The sequence below is a fragment of the Macaca fascicularis genome, chromosome 9 (assembly GCF_037993035.2).
Source record: "Macaca fascicularis isolate 582-1 chromosome 9, T2T-MFA8v1.1".
In the NCBI taxonomy this organism is placed as follows: Eukaryota; Metazoa; Chordata; class Mammalia; order Primates; family Cercopithecidae; genus Macaca; species Macaca fascicularis.
This window is the reverse complement of record NC_088383.1, coordinates 62612683-62622650: the sequence shown is the minus strand read 5'-3', so window position 1 is coordinate 62622650 and position 9968 is coordinate 62612683. Positions and strand designations below refer to the sequence as shown.

General features: G+C 41.2%; 1 long non-coding RNA gene across 1 annotated transcript in view; it reads right to left on the bottom strand.

The window, feature by feature from the left end:
• Positions 1–1896: 1896 nt before the first annotated feature.
• Positions 1897–9968, bottom strand: part of LOC135964952 (uncharacterized) — a 53243-nt gene continuing 45171 nt past the window's right edge. Inside the window, exons 2-3 of the long non-coding RNA XR_010577690.1 lie at positions 4369–4552; positions 1897–2235 (exon numbers count right to left, since the gene is read on the bottom strand). This is a non-coding gene — a long non-coding RNA (uncharacterized lncRNA). The remainder of the gene's footprint in view (positions 2236–4368; positions 4553–9968) is intronic.

The following is a 9968-nucleotide window of genomic DNA, read 5'->3' as shown; positions in this document are numbered from 1 at the left end:
AATTATTAAGACCACTGACTTCTCAGTTTGAGAAAGAAGACATAAAAATGATTGCAATTCAGCTTTTACTGATAACCTGTGAGAGTTGAGAAATGTCTTGCTGAAGTAAATGGCAAATGAAACTAATATTATCCCACTCTAGTGAGACAATCATGTTGGCAGCCTTTTTTTTTTTTTTCATATTTTGCTTTGTTGCATGATATTTTCCTCTAGTGTGGGTCTCCAAAAACCAGGAATAGAGAGTGCATGAGGAATTCCATGCAAGACTAAAGCTGATCTCAGTCTTCTTGTGCTACTGGACACTCAACAAGGCAGGCATATTCAATTATTCGCACTACTTTTCCTGCAAGATGAATCTCATTCAGGCTGTAATGTGCCAGTCTCAAAGTCCAGTGCTAGGAACAGTCTCTGTGAAGGCAACACGGCATTCTCTAGACTTCTATGGCCTGCCTGGTGCTTGGGCCTCAGGCTAGGGTGGCTCTGCTCTATGGGAATTTCAAACAGAAATTTTACTGGGGTAAAAAACACCACAAAGCATTCAACAAGATGAATAGTTGGAAGCAGAAATCATACTGCTGTCAATCAGGAATCACCAGCTCTGATCCTTTCTGCACAAATGAGACAAAAGAAGAAAATGTGTGGCCGGGCGCGGTGGCTCAAGCCTGTAATCCCAGTACTTTGGGAGGCCGAGGCGGGTGGATCACAAAGTCAGAAGATCGAGACCATCCTGGCTAACATGGTGAAACCCCGTCTCTACTAAAAATACAAAAAACTAGCCGGGCGTGGTGGCGGGCGCCTGTAGTCCCAGCTACTTGGAGGCTGAGGCAGGAGAATGGCGTAAACCCGGGAGGCGGAGCTTGCAGTGAGCCGAGATCGCGCCACTGCACTCCAGCCTGGGTGACACAGCGAGACCCCGTCTCAAAAAAAAAAAAAAAAAAAAAAAAAAAAGAAGAAGAAAATGTGAAAGGAGATGATGGGGCAAAATGAAGTATTTACTAGCACCACCACACCTGGTTTGGGCACTTCAAGGAAAACAGTAAATAAAAGAATCTCTATTATCAAGGCAATTGAAAAAGAGGAAGAATCAAGTCAGAAAACAGGAGAGCAACTGGATAGCAAACCAAATCCAAACCGATTTTAAATAACACAAAATAACATGAAAAGTATGAAGTCTGTTATATCACAGGTGTTTTATATATCATCTTCATTTTCTGATTTTAATTCATTAGGTTTTAGAACCCTGATTACTGTATTAATGGGGAGGAAACAAACTTTTTTCTCTACCCTCTTAGGTTCAGTCCTTGGGGCCCTGCAAATTAAACTTAGATCAACAGGAGAGAGTGGTTATTTTATAAATATGGTGGAGGGCCTCACAGAAATAAAATGAAAACTCAAAAAGGTGGGCAGACCTAGAGGCTCATATATCATTTTAACAAAGAAGAATAAACTTGTGGAGAAATGACAAAACAAAGGAATAGAGTTTTGAGCTTCTGGGAACAGTAAATTGTGGCAAGATAAATATATAAGGAACCTAACAGAAGATAAGGATTGTTTAGTAAAGTTTGTGCAGGGCCATCTTGATGCTGACTTTCCATCGCCTTCAGTGCCATAAAACTTACCTGGTAGAGAGGATTCATGGTAGTCCTCATTTCTCAGAAGTTTCTGCTCTTAATCAGATAAGAGAAGGTCTAAGAAGGCTTCTTTCTGTACCTGTTGATTCTCAATGGCCTGCAGCTCAAAATAATTTTTATGCCAAAGTGGCATATTTAGGGGTGGCATATTCTGATCTCCTTCCACAGCAATAATGATTATAACACCATCTTGAATTTATCTAGAGAGATGTAGACTCTTTAACAAGCACTATCATCATGAATATAATGGCTCTCTCATTCTGAAATAAATGTTATGTGAATGTTTACAGTTTTATAAATGCTAATTTCTAGTCAGGAAAACAAAGCAATTCAAGAATTAGCCACAACAGGAAACTAACATGAGAAATGACAAGTTATTTCCAGATTACATGAAACTATCCCCCAAATATGCAGCAATTGCACTTCACAAAGCATTTTTTTATTCATTCAACAAAAATGTATTCAGCACTACTAAGATCAGGTATTATTCTAGGCACAGTGAATAAAATAGACAAATGACAGCTCTTACAAACTTACATTCACCATTTCATTGGGCTCTTAGTCCTACCTTTTTGAGACAAGTTGCCCAGCATTAACCCGAAAACTGCAATCAGAAACAAAGATAACCTGTTAGTACAGCATGTTGAAGAAGGGGGTGGGGAGTAATACTATGAAACTTGAAATCACATATTCAACATTTTAAATCCTGATTCAAATCCTACATCCATTATTAACTGTGTGATCTTTAGCAAGTAACCAAATTTTTCTCAGCCTCACTTTCCTGTTCTGTAAAATGGAGATGGCAGCAGCCTAACCCTTCATGTAAGGGTGAACACTAAATCAAAATATGGATACTCTGTGAAGTGCTTTACATTCAAAGGCTTTCTAAGGAATGGAATGGAATAGAATGAAACTGGCTTGGATTGAATTAGACTGACAGGAGTACTATAAAACCAACAGGGAGGAGATTGTGGATGGGAGTAGTCTCTTGCTTGTCTCGTGCATTGCCTAAGAGTCATTTAGAGTTGATTCAAGAGAATTGCAGTTTGTAAATCACTTGGACAAAATCAAATCCTTGTTTATCCTAATAGTAACAAAGTTTCCACTTATGAAGGGTTTATTAAGTGACTGGCACTTCATGAGTCAGACTCTTTAGGTACACAATTTCATTTAATCATTACAAATCTCAAAGAAGTAGATACTATTACTTAGGGAGCTGAAAGACAGAAACAGTTGTTAGAATTCAAAGCCAAAGGTCTGCTTTGTGGCAGCATTGCATAAAGCCAAACAGCTTGGCCATCAGTGGTGAGTAACCCCTCTTATCCAGACCATTGTGGTGGCCTTTTCAAGAGTTTTTCCAACCCCATCACTACACCTTCCAGCCTATCCTCCACATTGTGGCTACAGTGCTATTTTTAAACATATTTACTCTGCCTTTAATCTGCTTAAAGCCATGTAATACAGTGATTCTCAAACTTAAACCTGCACACAGGACACTGTTCAAGTACAGATTCCAATACTGAAGGTCTGGAGCGAAGCCCGAGGGTCTGTTTTCCTAGAAAACCCCCAGGGATGCAGCTGCTGCTGGTCCTAGAACCACACTCGATGGAACTAGGCTTTCTTAGAGACTCACCACATGCAGGGCCTAGTCCAAATGCACTACTCCAACACACGCATAATATTTCTTTTCTTTCCTACTCCCAACTAGCTCCAACAGCTCCACGTCCATGCTTTTAACACACAGAGCCACTTCATGTCCCTAGTAAGTTTTCCTTCTGCCCTGTTGAATAGTATTTCTATGGCTAGATTGCCCTTTCATGACACACTTCCTCACCCATTCTTGCCTTCTCTTCAGTCCCCTAGAGTTCCTCCCAGTCCCTTAACACCCAACTAAGTAGCCATTTGGATGAAGCCCCTCCCAGGCAGCATTAACTATTCCCTTCTCTGTACCCTGCAGCACTTGACACTGTCTCAGAAGTAGCTATCTTGTTTGTATGCCTATATCTTTAAGTGCCTATTTCCATCTCCAGACAGGCACTCCTTGCCTGCCTAATTCATGTTTATATCTGGAGTTTGCTTAATGCCAAACATCAACAATGGTTGTAAAGTTGGCTTGCACTAGGGAAACTTAAACCACTTTCAGAATGCTACTATAGACACCGGAAGGATCTGTATAGGGTGTGGTCTTCCAGAACAGAGTAGGCTGATTGACTGACTACAGATCTAGAGGTGGGCTGGGCATGGTGACTTATGCCTGTAATCCCAGCACTCTGGGAGGCCAAAGTGGGCAGATCAAGAGTTCAAGACCAGCCTGGCCAATATAGTGAAACCCTGTCTCTACCAAAAATACAAAAATTAGCCGGGTGTGATGGCATGCACCTGTAATCCCAGCTACTCACGAGGCTGAGGCAAGAGAATTGCTTAACCTGGAAGTTGCAGTGAACTGAGCTTGTGCCACTGCACTCTAGCCTGGGTGACAGAGAAAGATTCTGTATTGGAAAAAAAAAAAAAAAGATCTGGAGGTGGGAGCCGCCAGCACAAAAACACCAAAAGGTGAATCATCTCTTAACTCTAACCTCGGTTTCCATAAAGGGGTATGTGATGTTTATACTGACAGCTTTTCAGTGGGGGTGGATGAAAGAAAAGAGGGAGAGAAGGAGGGAGAGGGAACAGGGAGGGGATGGAGAGAACTGAAAGAAACTGAACTTGAAGCATCTGAAAAGAAATCTTGACTTACATTTTGTTTGGGGAGTGATTTGTTCCACTCAGCTTGACCAAGGAATGCCAGTGATTCTGAGAGTTTTCAAACCATGTGCCACTTAGTTTTCCATTTCAGAAGTAACCTTGCCCTCTCCTCTATTTCTATGTTTTTCAAGCACAATTTATTATTCCAGTCAGGAAGCTTTCTCCAAAATGTGGCTCTGAAAGGCAGGGAGAAGTACTTGCCATGACTCAATATCAAAGTGACTTTTCTTTCTTTTACTTTTGCTTTTGTTAGATCTTCAGTTACTAGGTTCTGTGTGTACCATATAACAAGCCATACAGTGTAGGGGTGGGTTTCTAAGTTAATCATCTCCCCATCAGTCTCCTAATTGCCAGTGGAGATGGATTTAAGACACATTTTAAAGATAGAAAGGGCAGAATTTGCTAATAGATTAGATTAAAGGATGAGGGACAAAGGATAGCTCAGTTTGTTAGTTTGAGCAACTGAGTCAAAGGGGTGCTATTTCTCTGAGATGAGAAGACAGCAGGGAAGGTTCAGCTTAGGGGAGGAGGAGAGAATCTGGAGTTCCAGTGAGGCCATGAGAAGTTTGTTAGGCATCCAATGAAAATGCTGAGCAAGCAGTTAGATAGCGATCTGTTCTGAAAAGAGAAGTCTGTTCTGGAGGTTAAATCTGCATATAAAGGGGCAGCTGAAGCAATGATAATAGAGAGGAAAGGACAGGCATGCATATCTTGTGAATGATTTTAAGGACAACAGTTTTAGTATTTCAACACGTACAGTGATTATTCTTGGTTTCTCACAAATAGTCTTTAACTTGTACTAGGTTTTTTAGTTTATTTGATTTCAGGTTTTTTATTTTTAGGATTAGCTGTTTAAAAACCTTATTAAATGGCTTTTTGCAACTAGAAACATAATCACAATTTGTTGGTGTAATGACTTATAATAATAGATCTCTTAATATTGAACCATCCTTGCATTGATAAAAGAAATCCTAGGCCGGGCGCGGTGGCTCAAGCCTGTAATCCCAGCACTTTGGGAGGCCGAGACGGGCGGATTACGAGGTCAGGAGATCGAGACAATCCTGGCTAACACGGTGAAACCCCGTCTCTACTAAAAATACAAAAAAAACTAGCTGGGCGAGGTGGCGGGCGCCTGTAGTCCCAGCTACTCGGGAGGCTGAGGCAGGAGAATGGTGTAAAAACCCAGGAGGCGGAGCTTGCAGTGAGCTGAGATCCGGCCACTGCACTCCAGCCCGGGCAACACAGCGAGACTCCATCTCAAAAAAAAAAAGAAAAAAAGAAATCCTGGCCGGGTACGGTGGCTCACACTTGTAATCCCAGCACTTTGGGAGACCAAGGCAGGTGGATCACCTGAGGTCAGGAGCTCAAGGCCAGCCTGACCAACAAGGTGAAACCCTGTCCCTACTAAAAATACAAAAATCAGCCAGGCTTGGTGGAAGGCACTTCTAGTCCCAGCTACTTGGGGAGCTGAGACAGGAGAAATGCTTGAACCCAGGAGGCAGAGTTTGCAGTGGGCTGAGATCACGCCACTGCACTCTAGCCAGGGCGATCTAGTGAGACTCCATCTCAAAAAAAAAAAAAAGAAGAAGAAATCCTATTTGGTTCTGATATATTATTCTTCTACTGTATTGCCAGAACTGATTTATAATTCAGTACTCTCTTTGGAATGGATATGCATATATTCATATGTAAAATTGGCTTATAGTTTCCTTTTTAATTTTTTTTAAGATTTTGGCATTATGTTTGTACTAGCCTTATAAAATAAATTCTGTTACCCAGAAGAGTTTCCTTAACATAGAAATTTTATCTCTTGGGCAAAACCATCTAAGTTTGGTGCCTTTTTGGATGGTAATTTTTAATAATGTTTTCAATTTATCCTATGTTATTAGTCTTTTCAAATTTTCTGTATTCTTGGATAAAATTTAATAATGAATATTTTTCAAACTGCCTTTGCAAAATTATGACTGAGAAAATTGTGACAGTGAAAGAAATCAGACCTAACTGACTCCACATTGTTTCTAACCTTTAAGTTGTCCTTATTCATTCCTGGGCGTAGGCCAGATTTACTTTGGGAAGGAATGTAGTTCATGGTTTGACTCGGAAACAAAATTGATAACAGCCCTTTCCAGAAAAGACCCCCTTCTTTCCTGGGGACCAGTCTGCCTTTGCAGGACTAACAAATTAGCTACAAGATTAGAAATTACAGTTTAGGGGTCATGCAACCTCTGGCTTCAAGAGTCTGAACCTCCCCAAATTGCTCGTGAGGGTAACATCACTATTGTAAAACCTAAGATCATTGCTTGAGATATTTTGCAGACCCTGCACTGGATGGATCAGCTGACACCACCCAGACCAGTAATCTGCCTCAACCAGTTCTGTCATTGTACCCAGGAACAGAAGACATTAAGAAAACTTCACTCTGACCTCCTATGATTCTATTTCCAAACTGACCAGTTAGTACTCCCCACTTCTCGAGTCCCCACCTGCCAAATTATCTTTAAAAACTCTGATCCCTGAATGTTCTGGGAAATTGATTTGAGTAATAATAAAACTCTGGTCTCCCACACAGCTGGCTCTGCATGAATTATTCTTTTTCCATTGCAATTCCCCTGTCTTGATAAATCAGCTCTGTCTAGGCAGCAGGCAAGGTGAACCCATTGGTCCACAGATTACATTTTGATAGAAAACTGCTCATTGTCTGCACATTTTAAAATGTATTTCTTTGAAGCTAATTGCAATGTTCTCTTACACTTTAAAATATTGTTGTATACTTTGGGTATAGTCCCTCCCTAATATCTACTACCCCACACCCCCGCCCCAAACACACACATGCATGCATGAACTCACGAACACAGACACAGAGCAGGAGCCTTGTATCTTACCTGTCCTTTTGAAGACTAGCTTTTAGTTATACTGATCCTTTATATTATCTTTTTCTATTTCATAAACTTTAAGTCCTTCCTGTTTATTTTGAAGTCTTATTCTAGTTTCCTGTGTTGAATGAAAACAGGTATTTATTTTCAATCTTCTTTTGTTATGAAGGCATCTAAGAACAATGTCTTTTCCTCTCAATATACTTTCAGCTGTATTCCATATGTTCTCCTTTCTGTCAATGTGTACATACTTGTAATAGCTATCTTATTTTCTCTTTGAATCAAGGTTTATTCAGAAGAGTGTTTCTTAATTTCCATGGGTTAGCTCTCTCTACCTTACAAATAATATGTTTTTGTCACAAAAATAAGCATCAAAGCTATGGACAGTTATAACAACAAGTACAAATGAGAGTGTCCAGAGATCAACAAGGAAGCACAGGTATGGTCATTCGGGATCTAACTCCACTCTTTACCACCCATGATTTCCCAGAAAAATAGCCTCACTGAAGCTCAGTTTCCTCATTTACAAGATGAAGCTAAGGGGAGTTGATAGTAACATTTGTGCTACAACCCAAAAGGTTCAAGCAAGAAGATGGATATGGCGACACATTGACAACAGTCGTTTCACCTCGCTGTGCCATGTGAATGTTTACATTTAAAACTAGGCCATTCAGATGTGCAGCAGAAAGTGATTTTAATTTCTGTTTTCCCAGCAGAGAACAACAACCAGAGCTGATTTGTGGAGACAAGAAAGCATCCTGGGTTGTTCTAGAAATAATCAAAGTTGATGCTGGAAAAGACAGGACTTGAGAAGGCTGGGGCTTAGAGCCAATAAAAGGTGAATATCAATGTCAATGTCAATTTATATTTCCTGGCCGCTGACACCTGGATATTTGGGTCACGGTCATAACTGATGCAGCAGAGTATATTGATCCAGAACTTGGGTGCTCAGAGTAGCAGAAAGTCACACTACCTTATTATCTGTGTCACTGTGAAAAGTTGCCTACCATCTCTGGGCCACGTTTTTCTCATATGTACAATGAGAACAACATGCAGATAGCATTTAGAATAGTGCTTGGCATAAAGTAAATACTTAAATGTTAACAATAATTACTAATATTAATTAACAAACCAGCCATAACACTACTTCTCTCAGATAGCCCTGTACCACAATAAAATGTATATTTGAAAGTGTTCCATGAGTTACTTTTTTGTTGTTATTTGCTTTAATGAAAACCCACCAATAATCACAAACTTAAACCCATATAACTGGCTGCACTGGTGTGTGCCTATAGTCCCAGCTACTTGGGAGGTAGAGGCAGAAGAATTGATTGAGACCAGAAGGCCACCTTGGGCAACATAGTGAGAATCCATCTCTACAAACACAACCTCACAGTATTTAAAAGTGGAAAGGAGATAGGGAACATTAGCAGCACAGATAAAAAAAAAAGAGAAAAATTATTTCCCCAGGCTTCAGAGACAAAATCTCATCCTGCTACTGAGATGTTCATTTAAAAAGAGAAGACTGTTATGTAAAGATGCTAATCACATTACTCTTTCCAACTCAGAGATCAGTGGGGTTCTGTTTTTTGGAAATCAGGACAGGGTAGTGGGTAGACCTGAGACTGGGAGGAGCACAACAAGGCTGGTAGGGACCACCTCAAAAGCACTGAAAGAAAAGCACCAGTTTATAATGCACTACTACACTCCCCCCTTCAAGGATCCCCAATGCCCACTGCCAAGATGAAGGGGCAGCAGGTTGGGCTCCCAAGCCCAGGGCCTGGCTTGCTTCAGAGAGCCCTGCCCTCTGCCCATCAGCATCCCCAATCCCTGCACCTTCAGTGCCCTCTCTTCCTCCAACTTGGCTCAGACTCCATCAATTCTGGGCTGGCAGAATCATATCATTTATTCCAATCATTTAGAAAGGCTCCAATGTGCCACCACTGGCCATGGGCAGACAGAGCTGCAGGCTTTGGAGTCAGGAAATTCTCCAAGTGCTGGCAGATCCCAACCACGTAACTGAATTGGAATACCATGTGCTCTCTTTCTTTTGCCCAGTTTTGAGTTTGTTCTCACTTACATGCTGTGTCTCCACACTCAGATATTCACTTGCCTTCACACACACACACGCTCACACTCAAGCATGCACACACACAGTCACACAGACTCACTCATTTTGCACACTTGTGTACACATCAGCGTACTTACACTTAGATGCATGCCCACACTCACAATCACACACACACACACACCGGCGACCTCACAGCAGCAGAAGGTATATAGAGAAAGCTGCTTCTAGGATGCTGTGCTCCTGTGAGGGGCATAGTAGGTTCTAACACCAAGGAAGTCCTGTGTCTCTCTGGGCACTAGGGGTAGGGAGAGAAGTCTGTGCTGTTGTTCTTAAGGTAGGAAAATGCATAAATGGTCTGCCTTTGATCATATTGTCTACACATCTCAAGGTACTGCTTTTAAACTGCTTCTTCTGACTTTTTAATCACTCTAACAACCATTATGTTAACATATTACATTAAAATTTTTTGTAAAGGTATCACTTTTGGAAAGCACTCAGGAGAGAGAGTTTGTTCCCTCGCCCCCTTTCCAGCACCCCAGACATGCCGCTGGGCCTGTTAATAGCACCTGTTCCTGTTTGGGCAGGTGGCAGCAACTCTATCTTTCTGACTTAGGATTTGCCAAAATTCAGTGCTGGTTGTCAAGGCAG